This window comes from Oncorhynchus tshawytscha, linkage group LG33, assembly GCF_018296145.1.
Source record: "Oncorhynchus tshawytscha isolate Ot180627B linkage group LG33, Otsh_v2.0, whole genome shotgun sequence".
NCBI classification, from domain to species: domain Eukaryota; kingdom Metazoa; phylum Chordata; class Actinopteri; order Salmoniformes; family Salmonidae; genus Oncorhynchus; species Oncorhynchus tshawytscha.
This window is the reverse complement of record NC_056461.1, coordinates 14,564,224-14,582,673: the sequence shown is the minus strand read 5'-3', so window position 1 is coordinate 14,582,673 and position 18,450 is coordinate 14,564,224. Positions and strand designations below refer to the sequence as shown.

Here is an 18,450-nt window from a genome sequence, read left to right as displayed (position 1 = left end):
ACATAGACTTACCACAGTCATTGTGCAAACGTGAATGTACAGCTTTAAAATTGTGTTTTGACAACATAACTCTTGATAATTCGACCAATTAAAGCGGTTGAGATAGAAAAGTTATAGCCGTATAGGCCTACTTTCCTATCCAGTCCAAATCACCTGTTGCAACAAATAAGCCGAGCTCTACAGGTGGTGCAGGGCAGGTATGAGCTCTTTCTTTCTTCTGTAACTACTCAATATTCTGTCTATAGGTCTAACTGTGTGTGAAGTGGCTACTACCTAGATTCATTTGGGAGGTGAGAAATGTTGGTATAAATAGGGGGAAATACACTTTTAGAGTCCAATTTGCATTTGCTTTACAGGTAGCTAGGATAATTAAGCTCGCTAAATGGCTACATCTGGATGCTTTGCCCATCAATATTAATGGACTCCAGCACAGAGTTGTATCGATAATAAACAACTCACCATGAGCCACAACTTCATCATCAATGCCTGGAATAGTCTGCACCAACAAACAATACTTACCATAGCTCCAACTCCCACTGCTTAATATGTAATGCCCTTCATCAGCACGCATATTCACAGCTATCTGTGTGGACACTTGGGTATTCATTTTATGAAGGGCAGTAAAAGGGAAGCAGTGGCCTGGTCTCAGACAAGACGTAACATAATAAATAAAAGTACATCCGGGAAACTCAAATGAGTATGATATTTTACATTTGGTATGGTTACATATGACAGAAGATTACTTAAAGCTAAAATGAAAGGAGTGTAGTTGGTTGGGTGGGCTTATAATTTGAACGTCAAGCAACCAAAAGGTTGAGTGTTTGAATCTCATCATGGACAAATTCAGCATTTTAGAAAATACACAAGATTTTTTGTTATTTTACAACTACTTAACAGGTTGGCTAACAGTTTCCCTAACCCTAGCCTCGTTACCGTTAGTAACCTAGCTAGAGATAGCGTTAGCCACAACGAATTGAGATTTGTAACATATAATAACATATTGCAAATTCGTAACATAGCGTACAAATTGCAATTCATAACATAGCATACGAAATGGATGATGGACATCCACAAATTAATACATACCATTTCGGGGTGTGAACATTTAAACATTAAAAAATGTAAACCAAATTGGGATCCTAACTTTCAGAAAAAAATCCCTTACTGAAAAACGTTTTTTCTTCACAAAATTAAAATCACAGTGCAGTTATCACAAAATTACCACTAACAGGTCCCGATCATCATCATAAAGGGAAAATAATTTAATTTAACAAATACATAATGCAACAATGCTGTAATGTTGGGAGAAAAATAAATGTTTGCTACTTTATTAACAGGAGCTGTAGCGCATGAGGAAGAGCGAGAGGCTCGAAGCAGAGCAGCAGCTCAAATGTTTGTGACTAGGGGAGCAGGAAGAGAGAAGAAAGATAGCAACCAGATCGACTCGCGCTGGTAGACTCACTTATTGCTAGTTATTTATCATCTCATTTGATTACATAGTACCTGTTTTGACTGCATCAAACAGAGACGTTGGTTAAGCTAGCTAACGTTAGCTAGGCTAATTGAGACTACATAACTCACCTTCCGAAACCAACAGTAAATAACAGCTCCATTCAGATGATTCATTACGGCATACCTGTTGGCTCTTGGTGTAGCTGGTCCTTATCATTTAACTTTTAGTTTTGTCATTTTAATTCCATCTTACATTGATTAGCCTATAGTTCAACTACATGGGCAAAAGTATGTGGACACCCGTTCAACTTAGTGGATTCGGCTATTTCAGTCACACCCGTTGTCAACAGGTGTATAAGATTGAGCACAAATCCATGCACTCTCCATAGACAAGCATTGGCACCTTTCCAAAAAGTCAGTTCATTACATTTCTGCCCTACTAGAGCTGCCCCAGTCACCTGTAAGTGGTAGGCCACACAAGCTCAGAACAGGACAGCCGAGTGCTGAAGCACGTATAAATGGTCTGTCCTTGGATGCAACACTCACTACAGAGTTCCAAACTGCCTCTCGAAGCAACGTCAGCACAAGAACTGTTCGTCGGGAGCTTCATGAAAAGGGTTTCCATGGCTGAGCAGCCGCACACAAGCCTAAGATCACCATGCGCAATGCCAAGCATTGGCTGGAGTGGTGTAAAGCTTGCCGCCATAGGACTCCGGAGCAGTGGAAACGCATTCTCTAGAGTGATGAATGACACTTCACATTCTAGCAGACAGATGGACTAATCTGGTTTTAGGGGATGCCAGGAGAACGCTACCTGCCTGAATGCATAGTGCAAACTGTCAAGTTTGGTGGAGGAGGAATAATGGTCTGGGGATGTTTTTAATGGTTCGGGCTAAGCCCCTTAGTTCCAGTGAAGGGAAATCTTAACGCTAAAGCATACTATGACATTCTAGACAATTCTGTGCTTCCAACTTTGTGGCAACAGTTTGGGGAAGGCCCTTTCCTGTTTCAGCGTAACGATGTCCCCGTACATAAAGCAATGTCCATACAGAAGTGGTTAATCGAGATCGGTGTGGAAGAACTTGACTGGCCTGCACAGAGCCCTGAATATGAATTGGAACTCCATATTAATGCCCATGATTTTGGAATGAGATGTTCAGCAAGCAGGTGTCCACATACTTTTGGCCATGCAGTGTATCTCCTAATAACTTGCCATAGGGAGGGTCTAGCTCTGTGACTGTAGCCTAGTACCAGTTTGATGACTTGTGATTGGATGACGACAAGATACATGCGGCACCAGCAGCATAAATTATACAATTTTCTCTCACCGCAGTAAGCCCGATGTAGACCATCTGCAATGTGAATTCACGTGGACTTTAATGAATTTAGTATAATTTGAATGGAAAACCGAGAAAGAAAACAGCTGTTTAAACGTGAATGGTTTCCCCATTTGTCACATCTAATACCAAACGAAACATAACATATACTAAATGGAGGGAGATGCACATGAACTATGTTACGTCTACCCCTGAGTCCAGGTTGCGTTTGTTAATGCAGATCATTCCAGGCTAATTCCAACGCGTAGAATTTGAATACTCACTAGGGTGATTGGCATAGCCTACCTATGGGTGGCATGTGAAACCGCAGCACGACATAACTCATTGCTAATCATTTTTTTAAAAGGCTTTAAACGATGCATCTGTCAGCAAATGGCGTATCTTTCTTTGATGCAGGAGGCTGTGACAGGTAAACACATCCATTCCTCATCGTCCAGGCCATTCGGCGGCAAGATACACGATGGGGAGGGCTCGTGAGCCACTGCACGAGAAAGCGATACTCAGCAACAACGCTGCCAGTTCCGCACAGTGTACAATGGAGCACAATAGCTGATAACGCGAATATATTCTCTCCCATATATCATAACGTCCACTACCTGTCATAAACAGGCCAGTAGGCTATAGCTGATTGCCTTGCTGTATGATACTGTAAACATGATTTGTTTGTGTGATCTGCTCTCATGCTTCTGGGTAGAAGCCAGGCAGGAAACTTTCATTGGTGGGTGGCATTCGTAATACAATGTATGGGTTTGCGAGTTCCATGTTCGCTCTTTGTGGCATAGCTACAAACTATCCCCAACGCAGTTTTTTTCGGGCGAGCCGTAAAGCCAAGAATGTGTTAAGCCGCATTATCCCGAAACGGGATAGGATTGAGGCACTGCTACAAAAGGTAACTACGTTACTATACCCATTCTCCCATGCAGCTCATCGCTACTACAGTACCCAATAGTCCCAGACGTGGTAAAGAAACATGGATCGCCTTATTTACTCAACACAGCCACACGTGCAAAATACCATTCAATAACTCTTATTCAAATCGTTTAATTCTACAATTGATCCCCTTAAATCAATTAGGCTACAGGAGAAACGTGAAATCTCCACAAACGTCAAATGAGTGAAAGGAAAGCCAAGCCAACCAGATCCGCGAAATGCAGGTCTGTGACCAATGGGAGAGCTTGATTAGTGTTTCTGCAGTCTACCAACATCGACTCTGCTGCAGGAGGCCGTCCGGGGGTTTGGCTAGGTAGGCCTCGATGAATATACACAAGAACAAAGTTTGGAGCTATTAAACCATATTCCCGATTGTAAACAAAACACTGGAATAATCCCGCATACCGAGTTATTCAATGCGAACACTGCACAAACGCGTGCCCCTGGTTCCCATCACGTATGCCACTTTCAAAGCCGCAGTCCGCTTGCTAGCGTTTAGCCAACAGTAGTACACTGACATCCATATCGGGGAAGTTGATAAATTATATTTCCCAGAACATTTTGAAAATCGGAAGGACAGGTTTACCTTGTTCTAACTCGACGTGTCCGTCTTGATCACATCGCTGCGTGTGTTTTCCCAGCCAAACTAGAGTAAAACATGTCCATTGTCCCGTACCAGGAAGTCAGCGCTCTCCCAGAACAGAACACTTCTCAAACTCACTATGGAACCCCTGCAGGGCGCTGTGCAATCGATCCCACTCCAGGTAGCAATGCGCCGCACGACAGGCTTATCTCACCCGCCATGTTGGATCCGAAACGAGGTTGCGGCACATAGGTGGCGAATAGTAAAATATCACTAGTTGTCACTTGCACCTTTTTAATTGATAGACAAACACTTACCAACAAAGGAAAAGTAGTCTCATAGTCTTCATAGGCATAATGAAAAGTACTGCGCACGAGTCCTGCTAATAGCCTGTTAATAAACCTGGTAGAGTATAAATTCATGATATTGATATTAAATATTAAAATAACTATTTCTCAGCGTTCTCATATCATACATTTCAAGTGAAAGCATTAGGTGGCCTGAAAGTATTTTATAGGTTATTTAGAATAGGCTACTTAAAAAAATATATAAAAAAATATATATATATATATATATATATATATACATTACACAAAATGTATTCTGCTATTCTGTTATTATTTGGAACCAGCAACTCATAGCCTTAACCCTTGTATTTGTTATTGAATGCTGAAGATCACTGTTATTACTACTAAAGTGTATATTCTACAAAGTGATTACCGCTCTTCTTATCTTAGCAGGCCATCAACAAGACAAACCAACCTCTATTTATTCTTAGTGTGAAGTATCCACTGTACTATGCTTGGCTGGACTGTTTCACACAAAACTCAGTCAGTCCACTGAGATAGGATGTTCTCTATCTATACTGTATAGTGTTTACATACCCGTGATCCCACTGAGGGAGAGGAAACTGCTTGTATGCACAACCAAGTCAGCCTGAATAGGCACTTATTATCTGATCGATACATTATCAACTTATAACAAGGTACAAATAGAATGTTAAAACAATGTTATAACATGGCCTGAACCTATCCATATGATCTGAAGGTTTTGCAAAACTGCACAGTACCAATAGCCCATGACTAAGGCCCTTGAGAACAAACAAAGCAGTTGTGTTTGCAGAACAGTGATAAGCTTTTATACACAGATAGTATTCTACAGAACCCGTTAATCCTGCAAGTTATTTTATGCCTGCCAGTTTCCAGGTACATTATCTACAGTACCCACTTTTTAAAACAGGCATGATATCAGATACTCTCTTTCTATGACACATCTAGATACTGGACTGGATGTCTAATATTATACCAGCCCCGGTGTGGGTCGTAGTCTTAGTATACAAATCTGTTTGGCTCTGTTGTGTGTGTATGAAACGGACATCAGTGCGCTGCTAACATTTTTGCTTTCCTCCACTGTCCCTGTCCCCATACCAGGCTAGACCCAGTGATTCTATGCTCGCAAACACACGACTGCCCTCTTTGACAACGTACCAACCGTTTCTGCTATCCAAAAATATCTAATTCGAATTCTCCACCGGCGACATTTCTAGCTAGCTGTGGAGGGAGTTTACCGTACGTTCTTAACTCTGTTACTTGTGCTTCCTAGTGATGTGGCCCTCTTCTAACAGGCGTTGAGAAACAAAGATGGTGTATAATGTGTGCAGCGCAGTGCGGTAGAGTGTTTACCTTTGAGAGTCTTATTGGAAGAACATAGAGACTGCTTAAAGGTTATGCTAACTGGGGGCCTGTGCCTACTTGGCTGACTTCAAATGAGAATAAATCGTTCTGAGATTTCACTACAAGTCACTAGCAATGTCTACACATTGACGTGTTTGTTTTGAGGTTACTATATAAAGAGACTAGACACAATACACAGGGTATACTGTAGCAGGGTTTGATGTTTATTACCTTTTTAATGGGTTTCAAACATCTAGATTCTATTCCGAAACAGTCACAACAATTTAGTCAAGCAATGTATGCATGTATGTGTTTGTCACTTGTTGAACACACATTATGGCAGACAATGAACCGCAGCCTCATTCAATTAGAAAGCAAACTAGGAGTGCTGTAGAGAAGTCACAAACAAACAAATGAAACCATTTCACCAGCGTCAGGGGTCAATAACCCTTTACAGAAGAGATCGAGACCACCGTGTTCTTCTTGGGAACAGTTAGCTAGTCTAGGAGTCTGAGTCACAGGTGGTAATCAGTGCAATCTCTCGTTATCTATCTCTCCCAGTTAGAAACTCTGTCTCGCTCACCGTGTTAGTGTCACACTTTATGTCCCATCGCTTATATTAATGTCACACCTAACGAGGTTAAGGCATTGGGGAGAGTGTCACACTCCCACAGTTCACCCGCTGTGTGTGTTAATTTAATGGCCTATTAGGGCTGTGATTGTGGCAGCGGTGCCTGCAAACCAAGTCTGCCCCAACAAGAGTAACTACTCAAATAAACAGCACAGTATGCTGCCTGACTGATACACAGAGGGATACTAGTAGATTGTTTTCACTTTGTGTACAGTTTTTATTTGCAGAAATTATTTAATCATTTTATTACAGTCCTGGAGGACATTTAAGTACAGCCCTCAGAAATCAAGAATAGTATGTCTATCCCAGCAGGGGAGAAGTGGAGGCAGTGTCCATCCTAATGATCCTTCTTCATGTTGGTGACTGTGGACCCACAGATACACAGGGGTTCTCTGGGTGTGGACCAGGAATCAAACACCCACGAGGACCCGAGGATGCTTCCCCTACTGGAGAGCCTGCATAGGAACAAGCAGGAGAGGTAAACAAACAACACACCCAAGCTTCAATAGAAATCATGTAATAGTGGATCACATTTATGGGCTCTAACCACCTCATAACCTTAATGGTTTACCTTTTACAATTCATGCACAAGTGACAGGTAGCACTTACTGTGGCCTTTTGTTATTTGAAGGAAAATACTTATTTAGTGGTGCATAAAGTTTAACAGCATCATATGTTTTTATGAGACTGTTCAGATCAGACTAATGGAAATAAAAACATGTTCCAGCTGCATGTTTCTTCATAGTCACCAGATGGCAGCAGAGTACTGTATAAATCCAATAGTAAGTCATTTTGGGAGCATTTCTGAAAATGTAAGTTTTGTATATTAACTCTACATATATTGAATAAATATTTTGCCCCAAAACATCCAGTGTCTATTTGGTTATTACAAAGTTTGTTTAAAGTACTATGAGAAAACAAAAGTAGGCCTTCCTTTGTATTTGCATTTATTAGGGATCCACATTAGCTGCTGCCAAAGCAGGAGCTTCTCTTCCTGGGGTCCAAACACACCAAAGCACCCACATTACACATAAAACAGATGAAACAGTGAACTATGTTTGTACTGAATGAGCTAAAGATAAAACAGTACATCATATAACATCCCTACACCACCACATATCCACAACACAAAATGTTCAATACCACCATACAACAACATCACAATGTGTGCGTATGCATGTCTGTACCTTTGTGTGTGTCTCTTCACAGTCCCCGTTGTTCCATAAGGTGTATTTTTACGCTTTTTAAATCTGATTATACTACTTGCATCAGTTACCTGCATCAGTTAATATAATTCCATGTAGTCATGGCTCTATGTAGTACTGTTCGCCTCCCATAGTCTGTTCTGGACTTGGGGACTGTCTGTCTGTCTGGTGGCATGTCTTGTGGGGTATGCAGGAGTGTCCGAGCTGTCTGCTAGTATTTTAAACAGACAGCTTGGTGCATTCAGCTTGTTTGTCAACTCCTCTTCGAAAAACAAGTAACGATGAAGTCCATCTCTCTTCCACTTTGAGCCATGAGAGATTGACATGCATGTCATTAATGTTAGCTCTCCATGTACTTTTAAAGGCCAGCTGTGCTGCCCTGTTCTGAGCCAACTGTCATTTTCCCAAGTCCCTCTTTGTGGCACCTGACTACACTACTGAACAGTAGTCTAGGTGCGATATAACTAGGGCCTATAGGACCTGCCTTGTTAAGGCAGGGCAGCGCTTTGTTAAGTGTTGGGGTCATTTCAGTCGCTGTAGTAGCTGACGTGTATAGTGTTGAGACATCCACATACATAAGCACACTGGACTTACTCAAAGCCAGTTCCATGTCATTAGTAAAGATTGAAAAAAGCAAGGGGCCTAAAAAGCTACCCTGGGGAATTCCTGATTCTACCTGGATTATGTTTGAGATGCTTCCATTAAAGAACACCCTCTGTGTTCTGTTAGACAACTCTTTATCCGCAGCATAGCAGCGGGTGTAAAGCCATAACACATACATTTTTCCAGCAGCAGACTATGATCTATAATGTCAAAAGCTGCGCTGAAGTCTAACAAGACAGGCCCAATATCATGACACAAGGTGAGACCCAGATGCAGAGACAGGAGGCAGATGGTTGGAGTCTTACAGTATTTATTAATCCAATAGTGGAAGGCAAGAGAATGGTCGTGGACAGACAAAAGGGTCAGAACCAGTTCAGAGTCCAAAAGGTACCGAAGGGCAGGCAGAATCAAGGTCAGGGCAGGCAGGATGATCAGGCAGGTGAAAAAGTAGTCCAGAGTCATGCATGAGTCAAAACCGGGAAGACTGTCAAAAAGAGAATAGCAAAAGGAGTACGGGAAAAGCATGCTGGTTGACTTGACTAACATACAAGACGAACTGGCACAGAGAGACAGGAAACAAAGGGATGAATACACTGGGGAAAATAAGCGACACCTGGAGGGGGTGGAGACAATCACAGGAACAGGTGAAACAGATCAGGGCGTGACACCCACAATCATTTTTTCATCAATTTCTCTCAGCCAATAATCCGTCATTTGTGTAAGTGCTGTGCTTGTTGAGTGTCCTTCCCTATAAGCGTGTTGAAAGTCTGTTGTCAATTTGTTTACTGTCAAATAGCATTGTATCAAACACCATTTTTTCCAGAAGTTTACTAAGGGTTGGTAACAGTCTGATTGGTGGGCTCTTTAAGCAAGTAAAGGAGGCTTTACTATTCTTAGATAGCAGAATGACTTTTGCTTCCCTCCAGGACTGAGGGCACACACTCTCTAGTAGGCTTAAATTGAAGATGTGGCAAATAGGAGTGGCAATATCGTCCGCTATTATCCTCAGTAATTTTCCATCCATATTGTCAGACCCCGGTGGCTTGTCATTGTTGATAGACAACAACAAAACATTTCACCTCTTCCACACAGACTTAACGGAATTCAAAAGTACAATTCTTGTCTTTCATAATTTGGCCAGATATACTTGGATGTGTAGTTTCAGAGTTTGTTGCTGGCACGTCATCCCTAAGTTTGCTTATCTTGCCAATGAAAAAGTAATTAAAGTAGTTTGCAATATCAGTGGGTTTTGTGATGAATGAGCCATCTGAGTAAATGAATGATGGAGCCGAGTTGGCTTTTTTTCCCCAAAATATAATTTAAGGTGCTCCAAAGCTTTTTACTATCATTCTTTATATCATTTATCTTTGTTTCATAGTATAGTTTGTTTTTCATTTAATTTAGTTTAGTCACATGATTTCTTAACTTGCAGTACGTTTGCCAATCAGTTGGGCTGCCGTATTTATTTGCCATACCTTTTGCCTCATTCATCTCAACCAATTTTTCAATTCCTCATCAATCCAAGGCGATTTAACAGTTTTTACAGTCATTTTCTTAATGGTTGCGTGTTTATTAGTGACTGGAATAAGTAATTTCATAAATGTGTCAAGTGCAGCGTCTGGTTGCTCCTCATTACACACCACAGACCAGCAAATATTCTTTACATCCTCAACATATGAATCACTACAAAACCTATTGTTTGACCTCTTATACACTATATTAGGCCCAGCCTTTGGAACTTTGGTTTTCCTAGATATGGCTATTATATTGTGATCACTACATCCTATGGATACTGCTTTAAAGCACATTTCTGCAGCATTAGTAAAGATGTGATCAATACATGTTGATGATTTCATTCCTGTGCTGTTTGTAACTACCCTGGTAGGTTGACTGATAACCTGAACCAGGTTGCAGGCACTGGTTACAGTTTGAAGCTTTTTCCTGAGTGGGCAGCTTGATGAGAGCCAGTCAATATTTAAATCACCCAGAAAATAGACTTCTCTGTTGATATCACATACATTATCAAGCTTTTCACACATATTATCCAGATACAGTCTGTTAGCAGTTGGTGGTGTATAGCAGCTTCCCACAAGAATGGACTTTAGGTGAGAGATGAACCTGTAGCCATATTACTTCAACAGTATTTAACATTAGATCATCTCTAAGCTTTACAGGAATGTGGTTCTGAATATAGACCGCAGCACCACCTCCGTTGGCATTTCTGTCTTTTCGGTAGATGTTATAACCATGTATTGCTACCACTGTATCCTCAAAAGTATTATCTAAGTGCCTTTCAGAGAGAGTCAGAATATGAATGTCATCTGTTACAAGCAAGTTATTGACTTCACGGACCTTGTTTCTCAGGCTGCATATGTTAATATGGGCTATTTTTTAGCTCTTTGCTGGGTTGCTTGATTGTTTTTATTGCTTTACTGCAAAGCTTATCAGAAGTAGACTTGCTCATGTTATTTATAAACAATAATATAAATATTGAAGCTGGTAGTGCAGGGTGAGCTGCACAAAGTGGTCTTCCTACTAGGGCACACTGCTTCAGTGCTAACAGTGTAAATATGGTTTATAGGCTCATAATTACTACATACAATAGCTGTAGGATCAACAGAGGTATTCAGGGCAGTTAGGGGGACATAAATGAAGTGACTTACATTGTGTCTGTCAACGCCCCTGGGATAATGTACATTTGATGCAGCATTATGATGACTCATTGTCACAATGGTAGGGATTAACTGAGCTGGTCTCGGGTCATTGATACGTCATTGTTTCAACGCAGCCTTCAAATGCGTGGACAGAGTCCAGGAGCCAAGATGATTTGGATGGACTCCCGTCACTTCTGTAGAGTATCTTCTGTTTCCAGAAGGTGTCAAAGTTCTCTATAAAAGTGACTCCAGCAGAGCTACAGTGATCTTTTAGCCAGATGTGTAATGCCAGCAGCCTGCTGAATCTTTCACACCCGCGGCCAAACGATGGTACTGGACTTGAAATGATTGGCCATTTTTTTGAGTCTTTTAATGCTAAAAATCAGTTCTTTACAATCCATTTTCAGATGTTCCGAGCTAGCCCTCCTGATGTTGTTTGACCCCACATGGACTACGCCAGTGTCAGCTCCCGGCATCTGTGGTAGAACAGTCGGAAGCAGCCTTGTTATGTCCTGTACTCGTGCTCCTGGGTAGCACAGGGTTTTTGCCTTGGGTACCGAGATGTGTCTCACCCTAGAGCTGCCTATGATGACAGCTGGTGATGTTGAATGGGCCGGTCTCTCAGGCAGCTTCACGGCCTGATGAAGGTGGGAGCTCCGAGGATCTGAACCCGAGGTAGAAGCCACCGGAGAGCGAGACAGAACAGAGGACGAAGACAAAGGTACCTCCAGATCCGATCTTGAATGGGAAGCCCCCAAGGAAGAAGGCACCGGAACCTCTGGATCCAGGGCGGCAAAGTTGTTTCTGGTCTGTGTCAGATTCAGGCTCAACATCTCCTGTTGCCAGAGTATGCTTTCTTCGAATTCCACAGCGAGTGACGTATCTCCATGGCTGTTTGGTTGGGTTGAGAACAGCTCAGTTCTGAAGGAAAGGGGGAGACTTCGGGGACTGAACCCTGCAGATCACCACCCAGTCGACTGTGGAGAGCCGGCACGGCGGCGACACTTCCACCAGACTAGAACAGCGGTGGTGATGCCCACATATAGAATTAAACCTCAAGTCTTTGTTTGCTAAACCAAAGTGGAGATTGTATTCTAGATAAGGAATTCTGTTTTTACTCATACTTTCATTGGATGCTCTTGAACCCGCAACCTAAATCTGGTGATGCAGAGGACACCCCTCCTTCAAACCCTCTCTGTGTGGCCATCCTGCCCTCTTCCTTATAATGATGGGGAGTTTCTGAAGTTTGACTTTAGAGTTGGACATAGGATTTCAATCAACCATACCATGGTTAAGTCAATGATCAGGAAACCATTTTTATTTGAAACTGCTGCCCTGGTTCGATTCAAACCTTGGGCTAGATTCGAAAAGATCCGCGCTAGCCGACATCCACATAGCGGTCATTTTGACGGTGCCGGAGGTGGAACCGCGTTAGAGATCCACAAGTGGCTCCTTGTGTTACTTTATCGCGGACCCTGCCATTGGATGCAATGAAACAACACCCAACTTTATATCTGACAAATCCCATGCAGCCTCATTAGAAGTTCATGCCGCCTCGTTACAAGTTCAAACATGTCAATGCGCGATGTTCTATTGTCTACACCTCGATTAGTCTGGTATAGCTGTTCCCATAGACACATATAGGGGAAACACTTGACTTCCTGTAATTACTTCTAGCATCGATTGGTGACGCACAAGATTTGTCATCTCCTACCGCAGTTACACCTCCAAACATCCTCTATGTAGATGTCAGCCAGTGCAGGTTAATGCTCGACCTGATTGAATCGAGGGCTACGTTATTGTTCCGTGGCTTTAGGTGTTGTGGAAGGTGAAGAGGGGGAGAGTTCAGTCAGAACTAGTGGAGCTCTCTGGAATGACTCCCACCGTGTCCACCAGAGGTCATGAGTTCACTACTTTCTCAACTCGTCTCCTGTAATGGCAGTGGCAGCTAGTGTGTAACTGTCTTATATTGAAGTTGTATCTACTATGCAGACCTGGAATATGGTTTCTGTTATGTAATTCTGCAGCGGTGCCTATCCGTCTGAAATACACAGATATGTGGAGGAATCTGTGGCTGTGGGTTCAATCCTTAGCTTGTGTGTATTTCTTCACATTCAGAGTGTGAAAGAGCCGGTGGCTCTGTGTTAAGGTTCTCGCCTCTGAAGCGCAGGGTTGCAGGTTTGATCCCTGGCTCATCACCTGGTTGTGTTGACCCTCTGGGATAGTTGGAAGGCTGTCAGAATTCATGAGGATGAACACCTGTGGTCCCCTCTCCAGCGGAGTGCAGTGGTTATGGAGAAAAAGTAACCTATTGTCTGGAAACGCAGGGGGGGAACCCCAGGAATTTCCCCCCTCTGCCTTTACAGCCAATGCCACTTTGTGTGGCAGCAGCTCCCAAAGTGGCTCTGACTCACTGACCAGCAGAGTCCTCAGTAGGCAACCATGCTCAGGAGCTGGCACCTAGGTTTCAAACCTACAACCCTGTGCTTAGGTGGCAAGATCCTTACTCTGTGGCATTGATAGGTGCAGAAATGTAATCAAAAGCACAGGTGATGAGACTTGAACCCCCAAAACCTTAGCTTCAAAGTAGATATTTATCCCCAGAGCCACTGACTCATCACACTTTTGCCTCTTCTCTTTGTATATTTGACATTGAGAGATGCAGAATTTTCGACAGAAGTGCCAGATGTAAGATTTGAACCTATGACCTCTAGGTTGCAAGACAAGGTCTCAACCCCAGAGCCACTGACATTGTGAGTTGGGGAGATTAACCTACCAGTAGTAGATCCCTTACTGTGGTCTTCTGGGCTCTGCCAGTGACACCCTTTGGCTCCCATGATGTAGATGCACCCGTGTCTGTTGCAATGTCCTTAGACCATTAGTGTCAATCATTTATATAAGGATAATTAGAGCAGCATATTGGCCACTTTTAAAGTGTCACCTCCCTTTACGGCCAGTGGGACTGGGATGTCTCTGTCTGTTTGCAGCACCAACCTCAATCTGTTTCGAGTGTCTGCGTTCCGCCTGTCGACAAACCTCAGCTGTAATATGAGCACTTTGATAGATTAGATGAGTTTCCTGTATCTCTGCTAGGAGGTGGGGGGCAACAGCTTCCTCTCTGGGTGATTAATCTTCATTAGGCTCATCAAACAATCCTCTTCCCATCTCCTGTTCTCTCACACACTTTCCCATCTCCTGTACTCTCTCACACTTTCCTATCTCCTGTACTCTCTCTCACACACTTTCCCATCTTTTGTACTCTCTCTCACACACTTTCCCATCTCCTGTTCTCTCTCACACTTTCCCATCTCCTGTTCTCTCACACACTTTCCCATCTCCTGTACTCTCTCACACTTTCCCATCTCCTGTTCTCTCTCACACTTTCCCATCTCCTGTTCTCTCTCACACTTTCCCATCTCCTGTTCTCTCTCACACTTTCCCATCTCCTATACTCTCACACACTTTCCCATCTCCTGTACTCTCACACACTTTCCCATCTCCTGTACTCTCACACACTTTCCCATCTCCTATACTCTCACACACTTTCCCATCTCCTGTACTCTCTCACACTTTCCCATCTCCTGTACTCTCTCTCACACTTTCCCATCTCCTGTACTCTCTCACACTTTCCCATCTCCTGTTCTCTCTCACACTTTCCCATCTCCTGTACTCTCTCACACTTTCCCATCTCCTGTACTCTCTCATCTCCTGTTCTCTCTCACACTTTCCCATCTCCTGTACTCTCTCACACTTTCCCATCTCCTGTTCTCTCTCACACTTTCCCATCTCCTGTTCTCTCTCACACTTTCCCATCTCCTGTACTCTCTCACACTTTCCCATCTCCTGTCCCATCTCCTCTCTAACACTTTCCCATCTCCTGTTCTCACACTTTCCGCTCTCTCACTCTCTCCCACTTGCCCATCTCCTGTTCTCTCTCACACTTTCCCATCTCTTGTTCTCTCTCACACTTTCCCATCTCCTGTACTCTCTAACACTTTCCCATCTCCTGTTCTCACCCGCTCTCTCACTCTCTCCCACTTGCCCATCTCCTGTTCTCAATCTCCCACACTTTCCCATCTCCTGTAGTTACTCTTCCTCACTTTCCCACAGTGGTTGAAAAAGTACCCAACTATCATACTTGAGTAAAAGTAAAGATACCTTAATAGAAAATGACTCAAGTAAAAGTCACCCAGTAAAATTCTACTTGAATAAAAGTATAAAAGTATTTTGTTTAAAATATACTTCAGTATCAAAAGTAAAAGTATAAATCATTTAAAATTCCTTATATTAAGCAAACCAGACCGCACCATTTTCTTGTTTTTATTTTATTTGCGGAAAGCCACAGGCACACTCCAACATTCAGACACAATTTACAAACGAAGCATGTGTTGAGTGAGTCCGCCAGATCAGAGGCAGTAGGGATGACCATAGATGTTAAGTTGATAAGTGGGTGAATTTGATTATTTTCATGTCCTGCTAAGCATTCAAAATGTAACAAGTACTTATGGGTGACAAGGAAAATGTATGGAGTAAAAAGTACAATATTTTCTTAAGGAATGTAGTAAAGTAAAAGTAGTCAAACATATACATACCCCCCAAAACTACTTTAGTAGTACTTTAAAGTATTTTTACTTAAGTACTTTACACCACTGCTTTCCTATCTCCTGTATTCACTCTCCCATCTCCTGTACTCACTCTCCCTCACTTTCATATCTCCTGTACTCACTCTCCCTCACTTTCCTATCTCCTGTACTCACTCTCCCATCTCCTGTACTCACTCTCCCTCACTTTCATATCTCCTGTACTCACTCTCCCTCACTTTCATATCTCCTGTACTCACTCTCCCTCACTTTCATATCTCCTGTACTCACTCTCCCTCACTTTCCTATCTCCTGTACTCACTCTCCCTCACTTTCATATCTCCTGTACTCACTCTCCCTCACTTTCATGTCTCCTGTACTCACTCTCCCTCACTTTCCTATTGCCTGTTCTCTCTCACCTTCCCATCTCCTAAGGGGTACACTACAACGTAGGGGCGAAACTTTGGTTTTAGAAGTGGGGGGGACATATTAATAAAAAAATATATATAATATTATTTAAAAAAAAATATGGGTAGATCAGATTTAATATTGCAGATAGATTGTGGCTTCCAATGTAATTGTCTGCATCATTTCCAATCTCCCATATATTATTTGGTAAATATACAGTACCAGTCAAATGTTTGGACACACCAACTCATTCAAAGGGTTATCTGTCACGCCCTGACCGGAGTATTCTTTGTTTTTTTCAATATATTTTGGTTAGGTCAGGGTGTGACGAGGGTGGTATGTGTGTTTTTGTCTCATCTAGGGGTTTTGTAGATTTATGGGGTTGTTTCCATCTAGGTGTTTATGTAGGTCTATGGTTGCCTAGATTGGTTCTCAATTAGAGGCAGGTGTTTATCTTTGTCTTTTGTCCATATTTAGGCAGCCATCTTCTTTGGGTATTTCGTGGGTTATGAAGTTGCCTGTGTCTGCACTCGTTGGTCATAGAGTCACGTTGTTTTTGTTTAACTGTCCTTTGTGTTCTTCCTTCAATAAAATAAGAATTTATTCTAATCACGCTGCGCTTTGGTCTCCCCTTTACGACGAACATGACATTATCTTTATTTTTACTATCTTCTACATTGTAGAATAATAGTGAGGACATCACAACTATGAAATAACACATATGGAATCATGTAGTAATCAAAAAAGTGTTTCTTTTTAAAGTATTTAAAGTAGCCACCCATTGTCTTGTAAAATAGTAAAAATAAAGAAAAACCCTTGAATGAGTAGGTGTGTCCAAACTTTTGACTGGCACTGTATGTATGTGTATATATATATATATATATATATTATTATTTTTCTAGAATGGTGCCCCACCTGCCCTGAATGACGGGTTGCCACTGTAATGTAAACCAACTTTTGGCCAGCTCTTTCTCTAACGGGACATCAACTGGTGAAAGCTTGCCAAGTTAATTTACTCCTGAAATGTGACAAAACAAAGGCTACAAAACATGTCCATACAAACAACTGCTGTTAGATAGCGATAAGAGGCTGCTAGTATTACTATCTAACAGATAACTAGAGGCTAGAGCTGACCTGGCTGTGGAAGCTACTCACGAGTGTAGCTTATTCATTCACCTCAGTCGAGAGGGGATGAAACATTAGCTAACGTTACATGTCAGTTACAATTATAGATCAGCGCTGCGAATAAACACTAGTTAGCAGTTACCTAAAGAGGAACTAGTTTCTGTTATTTTTACAACCTGGTGAAAGACCGTAACGCGTACGCTGAACTATGCTCAACTATCCCAAGCTGGCCCAGCCAGCCTTCCAGAAGCTTTGCCTTCACACAGCCTGTCAGCCCGCTCTGTGGTGTCCGCATGGTCCTAAATCAAGTCTTTAAACACTCCTAACAGCCTACCCGACCGCCCAGAGGCATCCGCATGGTCCCAAACCACACCGTTATGTTGTCTTGTATCACATTCCAATGATAAAACTGGGGGGTACAAAAATGCATTTTCAGAATGTGTGTCCCCAGTGAATGTTGCGAACCTGCTACAACGCAAGATCAAGGAGTTAGCCAGCTAACTTGCCTGAATTTTCTGAAATACATAGTTTGTTTTCAGAAAGATAAGCTTGAAATGGGCTGTCATTTTGGATGGCTACAATTTTTACGGGCTCCTAACCAATCCCCTGTATATTTTGGTATTTTATTAGGATCCCCATTAGCTGTTGCAAAAGCAGCAGCTACTCTTCCTGGGGTCCACACAGAACATGAAACATAATACAGAATGACACAATACAGAACATTATTAGACAGCTCAAGGACAAAACTACATACAGTACATTTTTAAAAAGGCACACGTAGCCTACATATCAATGCATACACACAAACTATCTAGGTCAAATAGGGGAGAGGCGTTGTGCCGCGAGGTGTTGCTTTATCTATTTTTTGAAACCAGGTTTGCCGTTTATTTGAGCAATATGTGATGGAAGGAAATTCCATGCAATAAGGGCTCTATATAATACCGTACGCTTTCTTGAATTTGTTCTGGATTTGGGGACTATGAAAAGACCCCCGGTGGCATGTCTGGTGGGATAAGTGTGTGTGTCAGAGCTGTGTGTAAGTTGACTATGCAAACAATTTGGGATTTTCAACATATTAATGTTTCTTATAAAACGAAGAAGTGATGCAGTCAGCCTCTCCTGAACTCTTAGCCAAGAAAGACTGGCATGCATAGTATGTATATCTATGCATGCCAGTATATACCCTTGTTATTATTATGTAATATTCTTATGTTACTTATTGAACTTTTCTCAACTCTATTTCTTCAACTGCATTGTTGGTTAAAAGCT

The 18,450-nt window shown here is 42.2% G+C and overlaps 1 protein-coding gene across 1 annotated transcript in view; it reads right to left on the bottom strand.

Moving 5' to 3' along the window:
• The window catches only part of LOC112235802 (USP6 N-terminal-like protein), an 81,766-nt gene extending 77,233 nt beyond the window's left edge, over positions 1-4,533 (bottom strand). Inside the window, exon 1 of the mRNA XM_042311286.1 lies at positions 4,306-4,533. The gene's annotated coding sequence lies outside the window, so the exon portion shown is untranslated. The remainder of the gene's footprint in view (positions 1-4,305) is intronic.
• Between the last annotated feature and the right edge of the window lie 13,917 nt (positions 4,534-18,450).